The 7621-nt window shown below is 32.7% G+C and overlaps 1 pseudogene; it reads left to right on the top strand.

Moving 5' to 3' along the window:
• The first annotated feature begins 4202 nt into the window (after window positions 1–4202).
• On the top strand, window positions 4203–7391 carry LOC18036218 (annotated as a pseudogene).
• The last annotated feature ends 230 nt before the right edge of the window (window positions 7392–7621 follow it).

The raw sequence follows: 7621 nt of genomic DNA, 5'->3' as shown, positions 1-7621 counted from the left end.
AAAACCTCCTTCCCAGCTTCCGCACGCTTAACTATACTTTCACAATATACATACACACAAGCATACTTTTTCTTTTTTTTTTTTCATTTTCTTTTGTGAAATTATACATACACACAAAATGTCAAAAGTATAAAGTTTCTAAAGCCCAATGGGCCTCCTGAAAATTTAGCTCACTATATGGGTCAATAAAATTGCAGAATCCCAGCCCATACAGCAATCATGCTTCGAAATTGAGCTAGTAAGCGGAACCGATAATTGTACCTATAACTATAAACGTGTCCATAGACTTTTTGGCGAATAATGATGAATGAATTCGAAGTTCTTGAGTAGCAATGCAAGTTCTTGGTTAGAGTCGAAACCAGAGAATTGAACCAGAGAGCAGATAAAGAACAAATACTGCCTACTTCCACACCATAAATATGCATTAAGCAAGCTTCCACTGATGAACAAATCTCTCAAACATAAAATTTTCTATTTCTCACCAAGTAATTAGAGAATCACGCGTGAAGAATAGATCCCAGATCACCAGCATATATATCACCTTTAACAACTTAATTAACTCTTGTAAACTGGGCACTGATTTGCGAGAACCCCATTTGGCTCCACAATTATAAAAGCTATGTGTCACAAGGTTATCAAAGGCTTAGGGAAAATTGAGATGTCTATATATAGAATATTATACTAAACATGTCAGAATTTTATTTGTGAAATGAAATTCAAACATCAATGTATATAGAAATTTGTATAACATGAAGCGTTCAGCATAAAACTTGAAATTTCATCAGCATAGAAATTTTCAGCTACATTGTAGGGAATCTCTTTACAAATTTGTTTGAAATCAGAGGATCAAAATCAACGATGGCTTGTTCGCGGCAAGTAAACTCATAGATCAAAAGAGGAATTTGAATCTCCAAGCAACAACCTAGCAAGTACCCACTTAACAACACATCTGTTGTTTTATTAAATTATTATTATCAGTTAATTAGACGGCCGCTTAGACTACTGATTATTATATACACTAAGCTGATGAAATCTTTGATTAGTTTATTATATCTGCCAAGGAGACTTTGACTAATCTAATAATGAAAAGAATCTGAAGCTTCCTAAAGGATTTCTTAAATTTGTAAATAATTATCTTACGTGAGAGAAACGAGACTAGGGCAACTTAAGAAGATGACTTTTAGAGTACCTTTTTTCCTCTTTTTATATAGTGAAAATGTGGATATGTATCTTTCCGATTTTATTAATTAATTTACATTGAACCTCTGGCTTACTCTTCCGAATTAAATATGAATTCGGGCAAAGACCTCTTCAGTTAATCCCCTAACTCAATGGTTATGTGAATATTAAATATTTTATTCCAAGTCTGCAAAGGATAACCTCGGTTTAATACAATTAACCTTGGGTCATTTCTGTCATTGCGATTATGGAACATTAGTTGACAATTCTCAAGACTTATGGTGTGTTTACTTGAGGGTTTAAGAAATGAGAATGAAACTCATGTTTACTTGGTAAAATGTAATTTGAGAATAAGAATGAAATATGTGGGTCTCATATAATTTGGGAATAAAAAATAAAAATTTCATTCCCATGGGGCCGTTGGAAATGAAATCTATGTTTATTTTTGTATCCCTCTAACTTTTTTCATATTTTCTAAATTACCCTCGTTCAAATAACAATTAATTTATTATTTTAAATGTCATTAATAATAATAATTATTATTATTAAATTTTATTATTTTAGTTATTATTATTATTTTTATTAATATTATCATTATTAACAATATTATCATTATTATTGTTGTTGTTGTTATTATTATTAAAAATAATAATAACAATAATAAATAATAACTAAAATAATAAAATTAAAAAAAATGGGTGAACGGTGGATATTTCCTCATTACTTAATTTCAATTTTATTTGTACCCTTGGATTATTTTGTCCTCAACACATTACTTAAATTACCTGAAGATGGTAAAAGTGACTGGATGATTTGGTAAAATATTTCATGACGCCACATGTGTCGGAATAACTTTTAATGTCAGACTTTTTCGTCAACGATTGGATCTCGATCATGTGTCGGAATAACGTCACCGGTTATGATGTAAATTACAAAAACCATGTAAAACAATGTAAAAATAAGTAATTAATTATATATTTTTTTCTTTTCCTTTAAAGATTGCACTGTCTTAAGCCGGTCAGCATTAAGTCTCTCACTGATCAACTTCGCTTGAAAACCAATCAAATCAGATGATGGCAAATTGACCATGATCTCACACGCCCACAACTTATTTCAGTAGAACTAGTTACTTAATCTAAACATAGCAAGCCCGCTTGGCCTAAATTTAGGATCCCTTTAACCCAAGATTATAGACTAGACAATGAATACAATGAATACATTTTCTCAAACATCAAGAAACCAAGTCCACGAGCATCTATTTTTAACCGCTCTAATTTTTCAGTCCATGGTAAATGGCAAGAATATGAGTAACGCAAGGCCGAAATCAAGCTTCCATAATTGGGGTTTCGATGTAGAAAATGATAAAAGAACAAAACTTCTGAAGAGATAACATGTTATTATAAAAAGTTCTCTCTATATTAGTATGCTCTACTTTTTTTATATAATTAATAAAATACTATTTTTTAGATATTCAATTTCTTCATTGTGAAATGAGATTCAAACATATATATAGAAAATTGTGTAACATGAAGTCTTTAATATTAAAATTGAAATTTCTTCTGCATAGAAATTTCCCCATACATTGCAGAGAATCTCTTTACAAATTTGTTTGAAATCAGAGGAATTAGGATCTATAAGCCACAACCTAGCATGTAGCAATTTAACAACATATATGTGGTTTGATTAAATTATCATTTTTTTAGTTAATTAGACTAATTATTACACTAAGCTGATGAAATCTTTGAGTTGTTTATTATATCCACCAAAGAGATTTTGACTAGTCTAATAATGAAAAGAATCTGAAGTTTCCTCGAGGTTTTGTCAAATTTGTGAAATTGTCAAATGAAAGAGACATGATACTATGACAACGTAAGAGGATGACTTTTAAAGGATCTTTTTGCTACTTAATAACGAAAAATGTGCTTCTGTACCTTTCCCCTTTTTTTAATTAAATTTACACTGAACCTCTAGCTTACTCTTCCGAATTAATTATGAAATTCGGGCATGAAAAGACTTCTTCAGCTAATCCTCTAACTTCTATATTAATGGTTCTGTCAATATTGAATAGGATCAAGATCCTTTCCTAAGTATTTTCTCTCATAATCCTCCTAAACTTTTAAGCATCTATTGACATATGTCATTAATGAAATTAAATAATTAAAATTTTGTTTTAATTAATTTTTACCTAAATAAACATCCAAAATCACGTTTGTCTCTTTTAAAACTTTTCCCCCAAACTCTTTCTCTCTCAACACACATCCTGCTTATAAAAAAGTATTCGCATTATTTCAATATTCATGATAATTAAACATTAAATTTTCCATATCTAATTTGAAAATATGCGGAAAATCAGACTCATATTTTTCATTAATTAAAATATATGAAATAGTCCAATGGTTCACAGATGATGGGAGCGTCACAGCCCGCCCTTGTGGGCTTAATGGGGTCCTTTAATCGACACGCATCCCATGGTGCTTTGCTGTTCATCTATACATGGACCAGTGCACAATTCTTGCTCGGTCATAGAGAAATTTTAGAATACCTATTATATATTATAATCAATTGATACATAACGCATGTAATTAAATTTAATATAACCACTATTTATTTAATTTTTTTAAAATAAACACATATATATTATAATATTATTTATTTATTGTATAAGTAGCTCTCCTATATTTTAAAATTTCTCCGAAAACTGACGTTTAAAGGAACTGTATTTGACTTTTGTTATTTCTCAATTAAATGACAATAACAATGTCTCTTTCGATCTTTATTGAATAACGTGACAAAATAAATACAATGGGAATAAATAATAATGGGAGGAAAAGACTTAACAAATAAAAAAAGGAGGACAAAAAAGGCCAATGAAGTTGAAGTCAATCGAAATTGCTTTTACTCTCTTAGTGCTGAAATAAATATATAAATGGAGGTTGAAGAAAATACGGGAGAAGAGTTAACACTCCTTAGATTCGCAAAATAAAAGAAAGAGGAATTTATAAAGTTTGAGTGGTAATACATAAATGGCTGTTCATAATGGTTTGGTTTTGTTGCATATCATTATGTTACTCTGCACGGTCGAAGCAGCAGCAGAGGCATTAGCGTGTCCAGATCGATGCGGGGATGTTGGCATCCAATACCCTTTCGGAATCGGAGCTGGGTGCTACTTTGATGAGAGCTTTGAAGTAGTCTGTAATAACTCTTCCGGCACTCCAAAAGCTATTCTTCAAAGAATCGGCCAGGAAATTTCCTCATATATATCTTACATCGGCCGCCCCATTATCGCAGTCAATATTTCTGTAAGAAAATGCTAAAGGCATTAACCTGACAGGCACTCCATTTTCCTTCTCACAAGGCATTAATAAGTTCCTGGCCATCGGTTGTGACAACTATGCCAATAACCAGCAGAATGATTCAATTTCAAGTAATTCAATTCTCACTGATGCTGGCGGTGAGTGCATATCTATTTGTACATGCAATCCTTCCGAGAGTAGTGGTTGCTGTGATATGGTATGTAACATTCCTCAGAATAGTAGTACTAAAGTTCTCGATGCGAATACATCGAACGTTTATTCTCGAAGTATTCCAGAGGGATGCACCTCTCTTTCTCTGGTTTACGCAGATTGGATTTTCTCACACTACCTGGAAACTCCCAGTGGTTTGAAGCATGAAAAAATGATTCCTGCTGTGTTGGAGTGGGGAAAATATAAAGGCGTTTGTTATGAAGATTATAATTCTCAAACTAAAGTGTGTAACAAGGATGATCGTTGTCTAATACAATTAAGCTCAGGTCATTTCTGTCGTTGTGATTACAGCAGAAATAGCGTCTACCAAGACTACTTTTGTGACGGCACAGACTTAAACCTTTTTGGAACATGAGTGCATAAAGAATTTCTTGGCGCAGTTTAATTTGATCTTCTGTTTTCTTTGGCTTTGTGCAGGTGACTTGATCTGTAATACCACAAGCGGACACAATTGCTCCAAATGTCCTGATGGTTATAATTATGACCCGGTTGGTTCTTATGGGTCTGTCCAAGAACCGGGATGCTCCCGCATGAGAACTAAGGATTCATTTCTCCGCAAAAAAACTCGGGTCAAATATGTTGTTATAGGTATATATTTCAACCCCTGTTATTTTCAAAATTTCCCAACTTGACTAAAAATAATTAAAATAGAACATTAACCTGACAGAATCAGCTCCCGAATTCGTTTTCTAATATGAGATAGGAATGTGAGCTTTTATAAATAATTCTTACATATTGCTAACCAAACCATAAGAGGGTGGATTCGATCTTTTGCCAGTTTCTTATAGAAAACCAACTAAAAATGATAGTATCAAAATGAAAATTATACTAGAAATTACCCATTCTTAGGATTTTCTGTTATTTGTACAAAAGAGATATAAAGTCTAGTATGGTAGAGTAATGATGCAATCACAAATATTTTTATACCAAAAAAAAAAGGAATTGTACAACTAAAGTTTTAATTATCATTAGTTAAATTAAAAATACAATAGGACCTCATGATAAATTTTTATGTTTTATATTTTTAATTAACCAGTCATATCCTACCACATCAATTTGTACAGTGTTATATTATTCGTACAAGTGTTTGTGACTTTATAATTATTCTGTGAGACTTTTTTCTCTCTTAGAACTTATTCATATTTTATCCATGCTCCTAAAATACAACAACAGAATAAATACACTGCTAGAAGATAAATGCGACATTTTCACACACAATTGTTTATATAAGAGTTTTGCAAATTAAAACTAGTTAAATATTTATCTGTTAATAATGTGATTTACTTTTCAATAATGTTTTTTTTTCCTAATCACTTTTTGAACATCAAGGATGAAACGAGGTAGTCTCTGGACTGAAACGTAGCCAAATAAGTTTGAAGAGGGACCATTTTTCCCCATATTGTATTTGGAAACATTTCTTCTTTTATCATTTTCCGCTTTGTCATTTCGATTCTAAGATTGTATTTGAGTGGTGTAGGTTGCACTAGTGGTGGGCTGGGAATGTTTCTACTCATTGGAGCATGGTGGCTGTTCAAGTTCGTCAAAAGAAGAAGGGAAATCAAGCTCAAGCGAAAATACTTCAAGAGGAATGGGGGATTATTACTGCAACAAGAGTTGGCTTCCACTGAAGGTACTATTGAGAAAACAAAATTGTTCACTTCAAAGGAATTGGAAAAGGCGACCGATAACTTCGACTTGAATCGAATCCTTGGCCAAGGAGGTCAAGGTACTGTCTACAAAGGAATGTTAATAGATTGAAAAATCGTAGCCGTTAAAAAGTCCAAAGTAATTGATGAGAGCAAGGTGGAGGAATTTATCAATGAGGTAGTTATTTTATCTCAAATTAACCACAGAAATGTTGTTAAGCTGCTAGGTTGTTGCTTGGAGACAGAAGTTCCTCTATTAGTGTATGAGTTTATTCCCAACGGAACTCTCTTTCAATACATACACGATCAAAATGAGGATTTTCCAATAACTTGGGAAATACGATTGCGAATTGCCATCGAAGTTTCAGGTGCTCTATCCTACCTGCATTCGGCTGCTTCTATACCTATTTATCATCGAGATATCAAGTCTACAAATATACTTTTGGATGATAAATATCGTGCCAAAGTTTCAGATTTTGGGGCTTCAAGGTCTATGGCAGTTGATCAAACACATATGACTACTCAAGTCCACGGCACCTTTGGATACCTAGATCCTGAGTATTTTCGATCGAGTCAATTTACTGATAAAAGTGACGTTTATAGCTTTGGAGTAGTTCTTACTGAGCTCTTGACTGGGGAAAAACCAATTCGTTTTACCATATTGGAAGAAGACAAAAGTTTAGCGGCATATTTTCTATGTGCAATGAAAGAGGAAAGATTATTTGAAATCCTTGATGCTCGGGTCATGAAACAGGGAGGCAAGGATGAGATAATAACAGTTGCTAAACTTGCAAAGAGATGTTTGAACCTTAATGGGAAAAAGAGGCCTACAATGAGAGAAGTGGCAAGTGAATTAGCAGGAATTAAGGCATGGAATGGAGCTTCAAATGTAATAGAAGAAGGCCTTGAAGAGATTGATTGTGCTCTCGGTGACATATATATAGTTGCAAATTCTGAAACTAATGGATCCATCAACGAGTCCTTTTTGGATGATGTTACTGTTTCAGTGGATGCTAATCCTTTAATTAAAAGCAATTGGTGAAGGGATTCGATACTATGCACCTGATATTTCAAGTTTTACATTTGAAATTTTAAAGCTTGTTGTGAGAACTTTCAAATTTAGCGTTTGTGACTGTGATTTTACATGCATGCATATATATATTAGTCAAACTCAGTATAGGAGGTCTCCAATTGTGTTTATAAGTTTTCGATCTTTATGTCAGTGACTGAAACATTAAATTAATGGATGTATGTTCATTCCCGATGGTTATG

Source organism: Citrus clementina, unplaced genomic scaffold, assembly GCF_000493195.1.
Source record: "Citrus clementina cultivar Clemenules unplaced genomic scaffold, Citrus_clementina_v1.0 scaffold_7, whole genome shotgun sequence".
Classification (NCBI taxonomy): domain Eukaryota; kingdom Viridiplantae; phylum Streptophyta; class Magnoliopsida; order Sapindales; family Rutaceae; genus Citrus; species Citrus x clementina.
Note: the sequence above shows the minus strand (reverse complement) of the source record. Positions and strands in the feature narration are given on the sequence as shown.